We start from the raw sequence: 18959 nt of genomic DNA on the forward strand, positions 1-18959 counted from the left end.
GGCGTGGATCAGCACTTCATTCCTTTTTAAGACTGGATAATATTCAATTACATGTATATCACAGTTCGTTTATCTGATCATCCACTGATGGGCCTTTGTGCTGTTTCCACCTTTTGGCAATTGTCAGTGGTGCTGCTACAAACATGTGTACATGTATTTGTCTGAGTACCTGTTTTCAGTTTTTTGGGGTACACACCTAGGAGCTGAATTGCTAGATCATATGGAAATTCTGTTTTTAACTTTTTGAGGAGCGGTCAAACTGCTCTTCATAAAGCTGAACCATTTTACACTCTGTCCAGCAATGAACAGAGGGTTCCAATTTCTCCACCTCATCCATCACTTGTTATTTTCCATTAAATTTATTATTTTTGTTGTTGTTGTTGCCTTTCTAGTGGGTATAAAGGTTTTGTTTTGCATCTCCCTGGTAATTGGTGATGTTGAGCATCCTGTACTTGCTGACCATTTATATATCTTTGGAGGAATGTCTATTCAAGTCCTTTGCCCATTTTTAATCAGGTTATCTTTTTGTTGCTGAGTTAGAAGTGTTTTATATATATTTGCTCTATATCAGACTCCTGTCAGATACATGATTTGCAAATATTTTCTCCCATATTGTAGGCTGTCTTTTCACTTTCTGATAATGTCTTTTAATGCACATGCATCTGCGTACTCAGTTGCTCAGTCATGTCCAACTGTTTTGCAGCCCTGTGGACCGTAACCCACTGAGCCTGAACATGGAATTTCCCAGGCAAAAATACTGGAGTGGGTTGCCATTCCTTCTCCAGAGAATCTTCCTGACCCAAGGATCAAACGTGTTAACATATGGATTCTTTACCACTGTGCCACATGGGAAGTCCTTTAATGTACCTAAGTCTGGTTTATCAGTTTTTTCTTTTATTACTTATGCATTTGGTGTCATAGTTAAGAATCTATTGCCAAATCCAGAGTCAATAAAATTTACCTCTGTGTTTCTTCCAAGAGTGTTATGGTTTTAGAACTTGCATTTAGATTATCGATACATTTTGAGTTAATTATTGTATATGGTATGAGGTCTAGGTCCAGCTTCATTCTTAGGCATGTGGTTAATTGTACTAACACCATTTGTTGAAGAGACTGTTCTTTCCTCCAGTGAATGGTCTGGGCCTCCTTGTCAGAAATCAATGGGCTATAGATAAATGGGGAAAAAGCCCGAATTTAAAAAAGAGCTATTTAAATGGAAATTAATCCAAGATGGAAATGGGGCAGGTCAGCATTTTGACAGACAAAATAATGATCCAAAGAATAACCATTGATGAATTAGAGAAATTAATTACAAGTAGCAGAAAGAATTATTAAGTAATAGGTTCTTAAAAGTATAAGGATCCTTGAGGGTCACAAATCCAGCTCTAACTGATGTATGAACCATCTCTGCAGAATCCGCAAGAAAGGACTGCCCAGGCATATTTCTTGTTTTGGAAACTTCCAGTATTGTAATGTGGGCTTCCCAGGTGGCGCAGTGGTAAAGAATCCACCCCCCACACCCACCCCCCAGCTGGAGTAACAGATGGCAACACATTCCAGTATTCTTGCCTGGAAAACTCCATGGACAGAGGGGCCTGGCAGGCTACAGTCCATGGGGTCCCAAAGAGTCGGACACAACCTAGCAACTACACAAGCAGGGTACATATGTTAATCCCAAACTCCTAATTTATCCCTTCCCCCACCACCCTTCCCCTTTGGTAACCATAAATTTGTTTGCAAAGTCTGTAAGTCTGTTTCTGTTTTGTAAATAAGTTCATTTGTATCATCTTTGTAGATTCCACAGGTAAGTGATATCATATGATATTTGTTTTTCTCTGACTTACTTCCTTTAGTATGATAATCTCTAGGTCCATTCATGTTGTTGCAAATTGCATTATTTCATTCTTTTTTATGGCTAAGTAATATTTCATTGTATATATGTACCACATCTTTATCCATTTCTCTGTTGATGGACGTTTCGGTAGAGTCCATGTGCAGACTGTATTCCTGTCACATGTAATCACTGACGCCACCGTTCCACTATCTCACTGGTCAGCCACTGACTTGACGTAGATCTCCTTAAACACCTGGAGCCAACTCCTCCCACTCCCAAAGTGAGAAGAAACCTCTCATGGTCTTTATAGATTGGTCCTGAACTGGGTACTCCTGCTGCACTTAACCAGGCCACCTGCCTTAACTCTTTACTTTCTGCTTATGTGGAAGGTCAGCCCAAAGTGCAAGCCTAGGGTCCTCTTGGATCTCTTCTGAGCCTGTGTCTAGCCCTGGACTTGTGTGTTGCAGTCTGGACTCCCTGGTAAAAGTGGTAATCCTTCAAGGCCTTTTTGCTTCCAGTATCTTCCTCCTTAGCCTCCCCCTTCCCAGACTTTTTGGTTCATCTGCTGCTTAACCTCATCTGCTGCCTCTTGCCCCAGACAACTATAGGTCCTGTATGTCTTTGTGTGTGTTAGTTGCTCAGTCATGTCTCACTCTTTTCTACCTCATGGACTGTAGCCCACCAGGCTCCTCTGTCCATGAAATTCTCCAGGCAAGATTACTGGAGTGGGTTGCCGTTCCCTTCTCCAGGAGATCTTCATGACCCAGGGAGATCAAACCTGGGGTTCCTGCATTGAAGGCGAATTCTTGACTGTCTGAGCCACCAGGGAAGCTTCTGTAATGTCTCTTAAGTCCTTTCAAAAGATCCTTGGGAAGCTACTCTAGTCTGAAGGGAGTGAAGCAAAGGTCAGTCTCTGTACCAATCCCTCGGGGACTGCCAGGTGGGCCATAATGGAAAACCACATTTTTGAGAACAAGGTCTGTGTAGCCCAGTCTGGCACCAGCAAGCCACAGCAGGGGTTCAGGCTGTTTGTCTTCCTGGCTGCTGCTGGGAGAATGGGAGATGGTGGGTAGGTAAGGAAAAATGCTGCAACAATTTCTTACTGAAATTTAGCAGCCTCTTTCTTCATGAGTCATTCCTCTGGTTGTTCTAATTTTTTTTTTTTTTTAGATTCCAGAGTCCTAAAAAAGCTGATTCTGCCAGTTTTTAGAAGCCTAATGGTTGCTTCAGAGAAGGCAATGGCACCCCACTCCAGTACTTTTGCCTAGAAAATCCCATGGACGGAGGAGCCTGGTGGGCTGAAGTCCATGGGGTCACTAGAGTTGGACACGACTGAGCGACTCACTTTCACTTTTCACTTTCATGCATTGGAGAAGGAAATGGCAACCCACTCCAGTGTTCTTGCCTGGAGAATCCCAGGGATGGGGGAGCCTGTGGGCTGCCGTCTATGGGGTCTCACAGAGTCGGACACGACTGAAGCGACTTAGCAGCAGCAGCAGCAATGGTTGCTTAAGTGGAGGGACTGATTCTTGAAGCTCCTTGTCTGTCATTTGCCATAACATCATTCGTAAATAGCCTCAGTTTTACCAGTGGACACTATTGATTGAACAGTTTTCTCCTTGAAGCCATGCTCTCCTGTTTCCCTCCTTCATGGTGTCAGTGGGGTTCTGTTCTCACCATGTACACTCTTCTTGGGGAATCCAGCCATGACCCAAGCTGTCACCTCTGTGTTGATGAATCTCCAACTTAGTCCTATCCTCAGAGCCCCAGACCTGTGGACCACCGTCTGTTTACCACTCCACTAAGAAATCCCACAGATCACTCTGGGTGAAGCTGTGTGAGAAAGTTCTGGCTAATAATTTGGAAGGAGAAGGGGTTCATCCTTATTCTCATTCTTATTGCTATCTGGAACATGGTGGTGATAGCCAGAGCTCAAGCAGCCACCTTGGACCATGTCAACCATGGGGATAGAGAATCAGTGAAATGGAAGGAGCTGTGTCTTTGATAATTGTGGAGCCACTAGCTTAGAATTGCTTACCTCCTTACTCTGTCTCAGGCTGCTCTGGTGGCTCAGACAGTGACGAGACTGCCTGCAATACAGAAGACTGGGTATCCATCCATGGGTCGGGAAAATCCCCTGGAGAAGAGAATGGCAACCCACTCCAGTATTCTTGCCTGGAGAATTCCATGGACACAGGAGCCTGGCAGGTTACAGTCCATAGGGTCACAAAGATTCAGACATGACTGGACAACTAACACTCTGTCTTAGGGAGGAAAAGCAGTTTTATCTTGTTATTTGTCAGTCCCTCACATGGAACTAAACCAAAGGTTGCTTAATACACACGATGCTTCCAGCCCTATTCCCCATACACCATTGCCCCACTGGCTGCGCTGAAGCACACGCAGCTCTCACCGTTAGCATCCCTCTGCACAGCACCTACTGAAAGGGGTTATAGAGGTCTAGTCTCTTGGTCGCTTGTCTTCCTCACTTCCTGTGACCATCTCTAGAGAAGGGCCTGTACATTTCTTGGATTCCTGCCACGTGGTCAACTTCCTTAAGGCAAGAAAAAGAGGGATAGGGAGTGGACATTCTTGGATCCCATTTTTATGTGCTTTACATTTTATCTATCTTACTTTAACTGTTAGAGCAACCCTGTGAGAGGTGGAACATTTTATTGCTCTTTTATGTGGAGAAATGGAAGTTGACAGAGACAAAACTGGTTTCCCAAATGTACATGGATAACAAGGGGCAGAATTAAGTGTGAACCTCAAGTGTGTCTGGCCTGATGCGTAAGCCCGCTCTAGCCCACTTAGAAGGTTCCACGTCAGAGCATTGGCTGGGCTGTGGCTGCATGATCTTTGATGAATTAATTCCCCTCGTGCTTCTCCTTTGAGACTGTCGTTCTCAGCTGCTTTTCACATGCTGGTTTGTGAAGGATGAGTAAGCGCCTTTCTGAGCCTGACCCCAGTTCAGAAAGGGGTGGCTTCTGCTTCAGGTTTTGTTGTTCAGGGGACTTGAAGGTTCCTCAAAAAATTAAAAATAGAACTACCATGTGATCCAGCAAGTCCACTCCTGATATGTATCCAAAGAAAATGACAGCACAACTTCAAAGAGGTATACACACTCCAAATACACACGCGGGTGTTCATTGTACTATTATTTACAATAGCCAAGATAGGGAAGCAACCCAAGTGTAAATAATGTTTAATTTTTTGAGGAACCTGCATGCTGTTTTCCATAGTGGCTGCACGAATTTGCATTGCTACCACTAATGCACAAGGGTTCCCTTTTCTGCACATCCTTGCCAACACTTGTTCTCTCTTATCTTTTTGATAACAGCCATTCTGACAGGTGTGAGGTGATATCTCATTGTGGTTTTGCTTTGCATTTTCCTAATGATCAATGATGTTGAGCATCTTTTCATGTGTGTTGGTCATCTGTATATCTTCTTTGGGAAAATGTCTTATTTAATTCCTCTGCTTGTTTTCTATTTAGGCTTTTTTTATGTTGAATTGTTTATTTTGGATATATTATGTTTGTATATTTTGTATATTAACTCCTTATCAGATGTACTTTTTGCAAATACCTTCTCCCATTCAGTAGGTGTCCTTTTCATTTTATTGATCGTTTCCTTTGCTGTGCAAAAGCTTTTTAGTTTGATGTAGTCCTGTTTGTTTATTTTTGCTTTTGTTTTCCTTGCTTGAATACTGCCAATGTTTTCTTCTAGGAGTTTTATGATTTCCTAAAACCTATGATTTAGGTCTTAAGTTTGTCTTCAATCCATTTTGAGTTTTACTAAAAGTTTTTTTTTTTATTTTGCTAAAAGTTTGATTTATGCTCTTAAAACTGAGAATTCCAAAAAAGCTTTTGTGTATGTGGATTGTATCTATCAATATTTATCACATTAGAAATTAAAACTGAGAAAATTTAAAAATGTTTTCATTTTAAAGTAATAACAACCAGTGATATGTTAACATAACATTTTAATGAAAATAACTGTATTTTACCCAAAAGAATTAGTGAGGAAAGTGACACTGTTTTACATTTGTGGTAGGCAGGATAATGTCCCTCAAAAATGTCTAAACGCTATTCCCTAGGACCTGTGAATATGTGACTTTAAATGACAAAAGGGATATGTGAATGTGATTAGGGTTAAGGACCCTGAGATGGGGAATCTTCCTAGATTGTCCAGGTGGATTTAGTCACATGAATCCTTAAAAGTGTGGAACCTTTCCTGGCTGTGGTTGAAAGGAGATGCAGGCACTAAAGAAGAATCAGACGGAAATGTAGTGTTTCTGTCTTTGAATAGAGAGGAAAGAGACCTCAAACCAAGGAGAGCATGTGGCCTCTAGAACCTAGAAAAGACAAAGAAACAGTCTCCATTAGAACCTTGAAAAGGGGACACAGCCCTCTGACACCTTGCTGTTCGCCCCGTAAGAGGTGTATTGGACTCCTGCCCCGGGGAACTGTAAGGCAGTGTGTGTTGTTAAGCCACTAAGTGTGTGTTAGTTTTGTTTTGGTTTTTTTTTAATATAACATCAAGAGATAACTAATACAACATTTTGGCAGATTTCTTTAATATCCAGCTTATAAGAAGACCATTGACTATTCACATCTGCTTCTACATTCAGTCTTTTGTGATATGATGCTTTGGTTGAAGTATATAAAGAAAATTTGGCCTTGTGTATTGTTAAAGTTGGAAAATGTGAGAGAGCTTCAGTAGCCTTCTCAGATCACTGGGGATCATTCTGATACTACACTAAATTTAACAGTTGTAATTTCCTAATTTTTAGTTGCAGACTGGAGCCTGAAATGATATCAATGAACTTTTCATATCCATTACATTAAAATCCATTGATCTCTCTTGTACTTTAATGGATCTTTTTACCCATGCATGATTTTATAACATCATGTATTGACTGTCTGGAAAAACATTGATTCACTGAACTATGCAACTCTTCCAAATGTTGACATTCTTCATTATATGATATAAAAATACAAAATTTTAATATCACCAGTACTCTTCTCTAAAATAGCTGGGAAGCTATTCCAGTCCCTATGGCAGATACAAGTTTTCTAGAATTCTCGTGTCATTAGCAACACATGCCATCAGCATTTTCCCATCGTTTGTTTCCCTCGAAATAATAAGCTAACTTTGTTCATTTTCATGAGAATGTCTGCCAGGTACCCAAGTCTGAATAACTTCCAGTTGTCTGTCATACTTCAAGCAAAAATGATATTCTCTAGAGAAAGCAGCTACTGCAGCTTACATATGAGTGTAATCACAGAAGTGCTTTCCATGGAGACGACCAAGATGCTTCAGATTGTAGCAGCAGGGCTTGATGCCGACTTTCCATTTCACTACACAGAATATTCAAAATATTATGCAGATATGTTATATAAAAATATTACACAATCAAGGGTAGAGATTAAACAAAATTGGCAATTTTTACTGCTTTCTTCTGTATGTTTTCAGTTGAATCTGGCACTTTTAAAAAGTCACTGATTCGTGGCCATGCCTGTCATAATGGTGAGCAGTACTGTTTTGTGCCACTGAGTCTCCCCCACGCTCAGGCCCCGGAAGTTTCATCTACCATTGCTTTTGTGCCACCGGTGCCCATGGCAACATGGTGAGAAAGAGTAATAATAAAGTTTTAGTATTAGTATGAAAATCATGTTGCCCTAGCGGTCTGCAGATCATGTTTGGAAAACCATCCAGTTGAAGCTGTTTTCTCTCAGGGCTCTACCTTCGTTCCATGTTTCTGTGATACGCAGTGGATGCACTTAGCATTTTGGTGTTTGTTTCTTTAAAGATGTGCATATCATCTTGTCATGTTCTTACAAGATTTATGAAGTTAACAGTGTATACTTTGTAGACAGCTCAGAAACATTTTTTTAATAGCCTGGCTTCCGCTTTGTTATGTTCTTGGTTGTGTGTACCATTCTACACGTTTGGGTTTAGGAAGGAAAGGAGTAACTGTCCAGTAGTCATTCCCACTTGGTGGGGAATGACTTCATTGAACACAGAGGGAAAAGATGTAATGGATGTTAAGGAAGTTAAACAAGGAGCCCATGAGACTGAATTGGCTCTAATGCCTTGGTGCCCCATGCAAGCAAACCAAAGCCAGAGTTAATGCACTTCAATCAGAGAAAATGAAACTTGAGAGCCACCAACTGCAAACAGCCAACTTGGCTTTTCCAAATAAGGCAACTAACTGCTTAAGCTTTGGCCAATCAAATAATCTCCTTGCTTTGCTTCTTCTCTGTCAAACCCCTCCCCTAGCTCCTGTCAGTGGAAAGCTCTTCATCACCTTTGGTTTGGTGCTGTCCAATTCAAATCAACATGAACTCAAATAAACTTTCTTTTTTAAGTTAATGCCCCTCAGTTTACCTTTTTACATGCATGTGCATCATGCTCAATCACCAAGTCGTGTCTGACTCTGCAACCCCATGGACTGTAGCCCACCAGGCTCCTTTGTCTGTGGGATTTTCCGGGTAAGAATTCTGGAGTGGGTTGCCACTTCCTCCTCCAGGAGATCTTCCCGACCCAGGGATCAAACCCTCATATCCTGCATTGGCAGGTGGATTTTTTACCACTGAACCACCTGGGAAGCCCCATTAATGTGTATACATCTGGACAATATTTAATTTCATTACACATTGTCAAGTAGAAAGCCACAGTCAGTCATAGACACAATCAGATTTATCCTAAGGCACATAGTCAGATACCAGGGTATGGAGTTTGAGGCCGGCAGAGTAACTGGAAATCGAGGGAGGCCATCCTGGGAAGAAGGAGCCAAAGAGGGGAGGCCCTCCCCCCCGGGAGGCCCCCAAATCTGCATATAAATTCCCCCCAAAGCCATGGCTGACCTCTTCACCAGAGATGAAGGCATTTTATTTATTTATTTGGCTGCTACGGGTCTTAGTCACACATGTGAATTCTTTATGTAGTTGTGGCATGTGGGATCTAGTTCCCTGACCAGGGATTGAACCCGGACCCCCTGCATTGAAAGTTTGGCATCTTAACCACTGGACTACCAGGAAAGTCCCTTGAAGGGCATTGCATAATGATAAATTTTAAGTTGGCCCCTTTCAGATATTTGCTATATTTTCTGAGCTAACACAAAAGATCAGAGGAAACCGGACACCTAGCCAGTGTCCTAAGAATTGCTTAGTGTGGGAAAAACTCTCACACGTCTAGTGCTAGGAGTGTTGTGAATGTCATAGTAGTGTGAGGGTAAAGGAGAGACTCCCTGGAGGAGGACTGAAGTTTTCTTTAAAGCTACATAAGGTAATAGTCCCAAGTTCCAGGGATTAGAACCTGAATATTTTGGAGGATCATTACTTAGTCAACCACAGCCCAACCCTCAGCTCTCATAGTCTTGTCTATCCTGCACGCAAAACAGTCACCCCATCCTGGTGTCTTCCTATGTCTCAACCCACGACAGCAGCATCTCAAGCCTCAGATATTGTCTAAATATCATCAGCGATAAAGCTCAAAATTTCATCATGTTTATCATCTAAAATCAGTGACACTGGGTATGATCCATCCTGGAACAGAATTCCTCCCCATCTCTGGGCTTGTAAAACTAGAAAACAAGTTTATCTGCTCCCAAAATACAGTTATGGGACAGGTACAGGATAACAGCTGTAGAAGTTCCCATTCCAAAGGGAGAGAATTGCTGCAACGACTGAGCCCAGGCGGCACAACTGGAGAGTCTGTGCGCGCAAATGAAAGATCCTGCTTGCCACAACGAAGACCCAACACAGCCAAATAAATATAAAAAAGAAAAGGGAGAGAATAGAAGAAAGAGTCACCAGCCCCAAGCAATTTTTTTTTTTTTTGCTTTGTTAAATTTTTTTCGTCTTTTTTTTTTTTTAACAATGGAGTATTACCCCAAGCAATTTTGAAACTCCACCAGCCAAACTCCCATAGGTTCGCACCCCTGTCCTGCCCCCCGCCTCCTCATCTTCCTTTTTCTTGAAAGTGTAGCCTGTGTTTGCAGCTGAGTGGTTTTATCTGCCTGTTTCTGGCCTATAGAAGCTTGGTGACCACTTTCTTTCGTTTCACGGTCTCAGTTCGAGTTGGCGGTTTTCTAACATTCTAAAAACCCTTGTGTATGTCATGGAGATTGACACCATGAAACAAGAGGCTCCTGGAGTCCCCCACCTCTATTCTTGGCTTCTGGCTTCTGTTCAAATGGCTGAGGGGATGCACAGTCACGTGTCTCATCTCTTCAGTGCTAACATGGCTCTCCCACCACACCCTTGGCCTTCTCTCCACAGTCTGCTTTTGCGACAGTGAATCTCCGAATTAGCATCTTTTGCAATCTGGGATAGGTTGAGAGTTTCCCAAATCGTCAAGTCTTGGTTCTTTCCTGCTTAACAGTTCTCCCCTCAGTTTATCTGTTACCTCTGGAATTTTACTATAAGCAGCAAGAAGAAACCAGGCTGCACCTTCTGCACTTTGCTTGGAAACCCAGGTGCCTTGTTTGCAAGCTCTGCTGCCCTCAGGACTGGAGGACACAATTCCACTAGGCTTTCTGCCTTGATAGAGTCAGGATTCTCTTTCCTTCAGTTTCCTATCATATGTTCCTCATTTCCTCTGAACCTTTGCTAGCAGCACCTTTAACATCCACTTTTTTTTTTTTTTTTCCCACCAACAGTCTGTTTATGATAATCTAGGTATTCTCTAAGATTACATGGGCTTTTCTACTGTGCTCTTCACTTGCGTCTGAGCCATCATTGACAGTGTCTTTAACAACCATATTTCTGCTAATAGTCTGCTCACAATGATCTAGGCTTTTTCTATCGTGTTACTCAGAATTCTTCCAGATTCTATCCCTTTCCCAAATCCAAAGCTACTCCATTTTCAGGCGTTTGTTATAACAGCACCCCACTTCCAGGCAAAATCTGTATTAGTCGGCTCAAATCAACACACGTTCACTGTCTTCTATCAACCTTCTATCTGAAGGTCAGACATCTGAAATTAGTTTCATGGGGCCAAAACCAAGGTGCCTGGGTGTGCCCACTCCAGAGGCTCTAGGGGAGAATCCATTGCCTTTCCTTTTCCAGCTGCTACCTGTTTCCTCCTGCAGGTTCCAGCTTATGTTGCTTGGCTCGTGGCTCTTCACATTTCTCTCTGCTTCATCATTACATCACCTACTCTTCCATCTCTATAATCAGATCTCCCTCTGCCTCCCTTATAAGTACTCTTGTGATCACATTTAGGGCCCACATGGATAATCCAAGATAATCTTCTCATCTCAGAATTCTTAACATAAGCATATCTGCAAAGACTATTGCCATATGTGGTGGTTAATTTTGTGTGTCGACTTAACTAGACCACAGTAACTGGACATTGGGTCAAGAATTACTCTAGATGTTTCTGTGAGGGCATTTTTTAGATGAGATTGTAATTTGAATCAGTAGACTTAGAGTGAAATGGATTACCTTCCATTATGTGAATGGGCCTCATCCAATCCATCAAAGCCTTAATAGAAAAATATCAACCTCCCTGGAGGAAGAGGGAATTCTGCCAGCAAATGGCCTTTGGACTCAAGCTGCAGCTCTCTCCTGGGTTTCCAGCCTGCCAGCTACCCTGCAGATTTTGGATTTTCCAGCTTCTACAATTGCACAAGCCCAGTTCCTTAAAATCTCTTTCTCTCTGTATAACTTTACATACACACACAGCCTATTAGTTCTGTTTCTGTGAAGAACCTGACTAATACATCATATAAGGTAACATAAGTTTCTAGGAAATAGGGCACAGTTAACTTTGAAGCCATTGTTCAGTCTATCACAAACATCATCAATTCTTTTCAAGTGCATATGGAATGTTTATCAAAATTGACTCTGTGCTATGCTATGCTAAGTCACTTCAGTCGTGTCTGACTCTGTGGGACCCCATAGACGGCAGCCCACCAGGATCCCCCATCCCTGGGATTCTCCAGGCAAGAACACTGGAGTCGGTTGCCATTTCCTTCTCCAATGCATGAAAGTGAAGTCACTCAGTTGTGTCCGACTCTTAGCGACCCCGTGGATTGCAGCCTAACAGGCTCCTCCGTCCATGGGATAGGGTGCCATTGCCTTCTCCGAATTGACTCTATGCTGAACCATAAAATAAGTCTTGGTACATTTCAGTCTTACATAGTATGTTCTCTTTTGACAAAAGAAATAAATTAGAAATCAATAATAATAACTAGAAAAGTCCCACATATTTGGGACCCATATGGGTGCTAAGCAGCACCCATAGGACAAGGAAGAAATCACTAGAAGAGTGAGGGACTATTTTAAGCTGAATAAAAATACAATATATCAAAAATTAAAGACTGCAGCTATGCAGTGCTTAGAGTAAAATTTATAGCCGTAAATGCTTACAAGAAGAAAGATTTAAAGTTAATGACCTGTTTTACCTGGAAAACTATAAGAGTGAGTTAAACCCAAAGTGAGTAGCAGAAAAAATAATAATGATAAGAACAGAAATCAACAAAATAAAAAAACAAATGATAGGGGCTTCCCTCCTGGTCCAGTGGCTGAGACTGCGCTTCCAGTGCAGTGGCCAAGGTTGTTTGAAGTTTGAATTACTTTTCATGGGAAGAGGGTAGTGACAGGAAATGACCAGGTAATCCACTCTTGACGTATATCAGATAGTACTAAAGCATTTGAGAAGCCTTATGGGATTATGCCGCAAATGGTCAGACTTTAGTCAAGTTCAGACACCCAGGTAATAGTCTCACACAGAGCAACAGAATGCATGGCAGTTTGCAGTATGTGTCTTTTAAAGCCTCTTCAGTATTTTTGGCTTGAGGACCACTTATGCTAATAGCATTCATAGAGCTTTCTGCAGATAACACATTTTGAAAATATGTAAGATAATTGCATAGAAAGGAAATAGACATGTAGATATACTTTGAAACTAGCAAATTATTTTCCTTGCTACAACACTTCTCTTTTCCTCTAATACATATTTACAGACAGCGTTCATGGACTATTACGGAGCCATAGCACAAAGAATGACTTTTGTGGATTTCTTCTTACACTCTGCAGGAGGGCCAGCTTTCATTTTGGGTGTGGCTATCTCACACAGCAGTGTGATATATCAAGCCCATTAAAATGATCTATATTTAAAAGTACACATTTAATTTACTTACTTAAAGCTCAGTTGGTAAAGAATCTGCCTGCAATGCAGGAGACCCGTGTTCAATCCCAGGGTCAGGAAGATCCCCTGGAGAAGGAACTGGCAATCCACTCCAGTACTCTTGCCTGGAGAATTCCAAGGACAGAGGAGCCTGATGGGCTACAGTCCATGGGATCGCAAAGAGCTGAAAACGACTGTGTGACTAACTTTCTTCCACTTTTTCAGGGAACTGGACCCCACATGCTGCAACTAAAAGTTTGTTTGATACAACTAAAGATACAACTAAAGATACAACGAAGATGGAAGATCCTGCATGCTGCGACTAAGATCTGACTCAGCCAAAATAAATAAAAGAATGTAAGCTTCATGTCTACCTTAAAAAATAATAAATTAACAAATCCAAATGTTGGCTCTCTGAAAAAGATTAATAAAGGTGACAACCCTAGTAAGACTGATTAAGAAGAAAAAAGAGAAAGAAAACATAAATTATCAGTATCAGCAAAGAAAGAGAACCATCACAGATTCTACAGATGTTAAAAAGATAATAAATGAATATTATAAACAATGACACTAAATCTGACAACTTAGATGAAATTAGACAATTTCTTGAAAAATCCACATGATCAAAACTGACACAAAAATACAAAAATTTAATGGTCCCTTTTTACAAATATTGTCTATTACAGATGTTGAATTTCTAATTAAAAATCTCCCCATAAGCAAAACTTCAGAGCCAGATAGTTTCATTGGTAAATTCAATAAAACATTTAAGGAAAAAATAATAGTGTCAATCTTATATAAATCCTTTCAGAACACAAAGGAGGAGGGCATAGTTTCCAATTTGATGACACCAGAAATAAACAATCTTGAAGCCAAAATATGACAGAGATGCTTTAAGAAAAGAAGATTACAGATCAATATCCCTCATAAATATGGATATATAAATCTTTAACAAAATGTTAGCAAATTGAATCCAGCAATGTATAAAAAGAACAATACATCAAGTCAATGGGATTTATCCCATGAGTGCAATGTTGGTTTCATATTGGAAATCAATCAACATAATTCATGGTACCAACAGAATAAAGAAGAAAAACCATATGACCATCTCAGTAGATGTATAGAAAAAGCATTTGAAAAAAAAATGCAACACTCATTCATAATAAAAATCTCAGAAAACTAGAAACACAAGGGAATTTCTTCATTCTGATAAAAGTCACCTATGAAAAACCCATAGCTAATATACATAATGATGAAATATTGAATGTTTTCTCCTAAGACTGGGAAAAAGGCAAGAATGTTCTCACTTTTATTCAACATTGTACTAGAGCCATAATGATTGCAACCATGCAAAGAAAAATAAAAGGCATAAAGATTGGGAAGGGAGAAGAAAAACTGTATTTACAGCTGACACAAACACATATAAAGCATCTATGAAACAACCACTGGAACTAAGAAGTGAGTTTAGTAGGGTGACAGATTACTAGGTCAACATGCAGAAGTTAAATGTATTTCTATATACTCACAGCAAGCAATTAAAAATGGAAATTAAAAAAAATCTCTTTTTAATAGCATCCAAAAACAAAACAAAAAAATTAGAAAAAAAAAGTTCTCAAAATACACGCAGAACTCTACCATGAAAACCACCTGACAATCATGAAGAGATTTAAGAAAATCTAAACCAATGGAGAAAGACACCACGTTTACATACTGGAAGATGTCCGTTCTCTCCAAATTTATCTATAAATTCAATGTTGTGCCAATTAAAGTCTCAGTGTCTTTTGGTAGAAAATGACAAGTTGATTAAAAATTTTTAATGGAAATGTAAAGCAATATGTGAACCGTGAACTTCCTGATGTTCAAGCTGGTTTTAGAAAAGGCAGAGGAACCAGAGATCAAATTGCCAACATCTGCTGGATCATGGAAAAAGCAAGAGAGTTACAGAAAAACATCTATTTCTGCTTTATTGACTATGCCAAAGCCTTTGACTGTGTGGATCACAATCAACTGTGGAAAATTCTGAAAGAGATGGGAATACCAGACCACCTGACCTGCCTCTTGAGAAATCTGTATGCAGGTCAGGAAGCAACAGTTAGAACTGGACATGGAACAACAGACTGGTTCCAAACAGGAAAAGGAGTACGTCAAGGCTGTATATTGTCACCCTGCTTATTTAACTTCTATGCAGAGGACATCATGAGAAACGCTGGGCTGGAAGAAGCACAAGCTGGAATCAAGATTGCCGGGAGAAATATCAATAACCTCAGATATGCAGATGACACCACCCTTATGGCAGAAAGTGATGAGGAACTAAAAAGCCTCTTGATAAAATTGAAAGTGGAGAGTGAAAAAGTTGGCTTAAAGCTCAACATTCAGAAAATAAAGATCATGGCATCTGGTCCCGTCACTTCATGGGAAATAGATGGGGAAACAGTGGAAACAGAGTCAGACTTTATTTTTCTGAGCTCCAAAATCACTGCAGATGGTGACTGCAGCCATGAAATTAAAAGACGCTTACTCCTTGGAAGGAAAGTTATGACCAACCTAGATAGCATATTCAAAAGCAGAGACATTACTTTGCCAACAAAGGTCCGTCTAGTCAAGGCTATGGTTTTTCCTGTGGTCATGTAGGGATGTGAGAGTTGGACTGTGAAGAAGGCTGAACACCGAAGAATTGATGCTGTTGAACTGTGGTGTTGGAGAAGACTCTTGAGAGTCCCTTGGACTGCAAGGAGATCCAACCAGTCCATTCTGAAGGAGATCAGCCCTGGGTGTTCTTTGGAAGGAATGATGCTAAAGCTGAAACTCCAGTACTTTGGCCACCTCATGCAAAGAGTTGACTCATTGGAAAAGACTGATGCTGGGAGGGATTGGGGGCAGGAAGAGAAGGGGACGACAGAGGGTGAGATGGCTGGATGGCATCACTGACTCGATGGACATGAGTCTGAGTGAACTTCAGGTGTTGGTGATGGACAGGGAGGCCTGGCGTGCTGCGATTCATGGGGTCGCAGAGTCGGACACGACTGAGTGACTGAACTGAACTGAACTGAAAGAACCTATAATAGCTTAAACAATCTTGAAATGGAACAGTTGGAGGATCCACAAAATCTGATTTCAAGATTACAATGGTAATCAAGACAGAATGGTATTGGCACAAAGGCAAATAGATCAATGGAAGAGAATAGAGAGTCCACACATAGATAATCAATTGATTTTTTACAAAGTTACCAATGTAATTAGAAAAAAAGTCTTTCCAACAAATGGTGCTGTAACTATTAGATAAATGTATAGAAAAAAATGAACCTTGTGCCCTATCATAGACCTAAACATAAATGCCAACACTATAAAACTTCTAGAAAAAATTTAGGTGATTATTTTCATGACTTCGGGATTAGGGACATTTTCTCAGAGCAGACACACAAAAAAGCACTAAACAAATTAAAAATTGATAATTAGACTTTTTGGAAATTGAAATTTTCTTCTTACTAATAGACACCATTAGTAAAACCAAAAGACAAGTCAGATTGTTGAAAAATTTTTGCAATACATATATTTGACAGAACACTTACATCAAGAATATGTAAAGAACTGGAATAAATAAATAACAAAAAGACAGACCACCCGATTAAAAATGAGCAAAAGACTTCAACAGATACCTGACAAAAGAAGATAAACAAATTGTTGCATGTTTATACAATAGAATATTCAGCAATAAAAAAAAGTACTGATAACATGCAGCAACATGAATAAATCACAAAAAGTATTATATATATGGTATGATTGCATTTGTAAAACATTTAAGAATGGCCCAATTAATCTATAGGCTGGAAATCAGAAGTGGTTTCCTGTAGGGGGTGAAGATTAACTGGGAGGTGGTATTAGGAACTTTCTGGGTGACAGAATTGTTGTATATTTGTCAGAGTGGTGGTTATATGAGTATTTACACATATATCCAAACTCACCGAATTGTATATATAATATAAAATTTATTGTATGTAAATTTTAATTATGCATTGTTTAAAATGTATTTAATATATATTTGTTATGCGGAGAAGGCAGTGGCACCCCACTCCAGTACTCTTGCCTGGAAAATCCCATGGACGGGGGAGCCTGGTGGGCTGCCGTCTATGGGGTCGCACAGAGTCGGACACAACTGAGTGACTTAGCAGCAGCAACATATTTGTTATGGGCATTCCAATATCTGAAAAATAAGTGCTACTTAAGGTGATGGTCAAAGGCAAAATAAGATATATTTAACTGGGTTTTTCCCCCTACTCTTTTCTTGTCTATTGTAAACATGCAATATCGTAAAATAAATAACAAAGATTGAAAACATTTTTTTTGTCTTCTGAAATACTTTCTTTTATGCAAAGCTTAAAGAATCTTTGCTTAGATAGAAACTTGAAAACATTTTTCTTTTCTTTTCTATTTTTTCTGTAATTCTCTTTAATCTGTCCAGAATTTGGAGGGGAGAATGCCGGATTCAAAGGGTAGAGAGGAAAGGGCTTTCTTTTCACCTCTTAAGTTCCTTTCCTGAATCTTTTTGCCTCGAGGTCCTGCTTCTTCTGGCCATAGACAAGAGATGGTAGAAAAGCAGGAGGCAGATATTCAGCTGAGAGCCGAGGGTCACCCTCTCCTCAAAGGGGCACCGGTCCTTTTCCTGCACATGACTATCTTTGTCTAAACGGCCTCATTTTCTGATTAATACAGCTCAAAATTAGCCCATTTCCTTGAAATTAAAAGTACAGTCCTGGAAACACTCAAAAGAAGACAAAGCCTAAATAGTTATTTTAAAAATAGGAAAATGCTCTAAATGGAATATTATAACCATCCTGTGACACTCATGGAGTGTTGTACATCTGATAAAATATGGACCTTTGGAGAAATGACGGTTTGATGATTGGCTCTGGTCTTTGGGCATCACACCTGGAGAGCTGGGGGCAGTTGGAAGTACATGAGGTAAGAGGTGCCTGAGTCTGACTTACAGAGTTATCCCAGTGCCAGGCTTAGTGGCATCTACATTTTATTCTCAAATTAAAGAGCAGCTGGTGTTGGTACAAGTTGAAAAGAACATTGATCTCAGAGCCTTTTTCAAAGCTAGGTCTACATGACAACCACTGTCAGCAACAGCAACATCTGCAGATACAAGCAGCAGCAGGAAATTAGTGCTGATCTTCCAGAGATATTCATAGTGCTTTTTTGAGGGTGTTTAAAGTTGTGAGAGGCTTCCCAAGTGGCTCAGTGGTAAAGAATCTGCCTGCCAAGCAGGAGATGGGTTTCGGTCCCTGGGTTGAGAAGATCCCTTGGAGGAGGGTATGGCAACTCGACCCAGTATTCTTACCTAGGAAATTCCATGGACTGAGGAGCCTGGCAGGCTACGGTCCATGGGGTCGCCAAAGAATTGGACACGACTTAACTACTGAACAGCAGCAGCAGCCGCAGCAAAACCGTGAGAGGAGAATTATCTGGGAATTGTGAACGCTGCCAAACATGATGATAGGATAAAGTTGTGTGTCTCCAGCTTACGTCGATAAGTAACTTTCATCCTCCCTAATCACTGTGGGAAGCACTGCACAGGTGCCCGGCTTAGAACATGCTTTAGATTTCTTCTGTTCAGATTGATGTAAGAATCAGCATATGATGCACAAAGGGGAAATCAGCTAGGGTGTTCTTAATTCACATCAATTGGTTGTGAATAACTTGTGGCTGTTTCCAAAAGTTCAATCTGCCCCAGAAAGGACAAAGATTTGCCAACAGAGAAAGTATTAAAGGAATTGTCTGGTCCACTCTTTAGAAATGTTTACCATCAGAGTTCTCTATGGACACTGGGTGGTTGGTAGCATCCCCTGCAGAGATGGCTCTGAAGGATCTTCTCTCATTGGATGACTTCGGCCCTGTTGGCTTGTCACCACCCTTTCCTGCATGCCTTATTCCTTAAAGCCTGGACCTAAGCAGCACTTACAGACTTCCCTTCTGCTCAAAGT

The 18959-nt window shown here is 40.6% G+C and overlaps 1 long non-coding RNA gene across 1 annotated transcript in view; it reads left to right on the plus strand.

Moving 5' to 3' along the window:
• Window positions 1-13467, plus strand: part of LOC123333716 — a 14259-nt gene extending 792 nt beyond the window's left edge. Inside the window, exon 2 of the long non-coding RNA XR_006551193.2 lies at window positions 13201-13467. This is a non-coding gene — a long non-coding RNA (uncharacterized LOC123333716). The remainder of the gene's footprint in view (window positions 1-13200) is intronic.
• The last annotated feature ends 5492 nt before the right edge of the window (window positions 13468-18959 follow it).

Source organism: Bubalus bubalis, chromosome 5, assembly GCF_019923935.1.
Source record: "Bubalus bubalis isolate 160015118507 breed Murrah chromosome 5, NDDB_SH_1, whole genome shotgun sequence".
Lineage (NCBI taxonomy): Eukaryota > Metazoa > Chordata > Mammalia > Artiodactyla > Bovidae > Bubalus > Bubalus bubalis.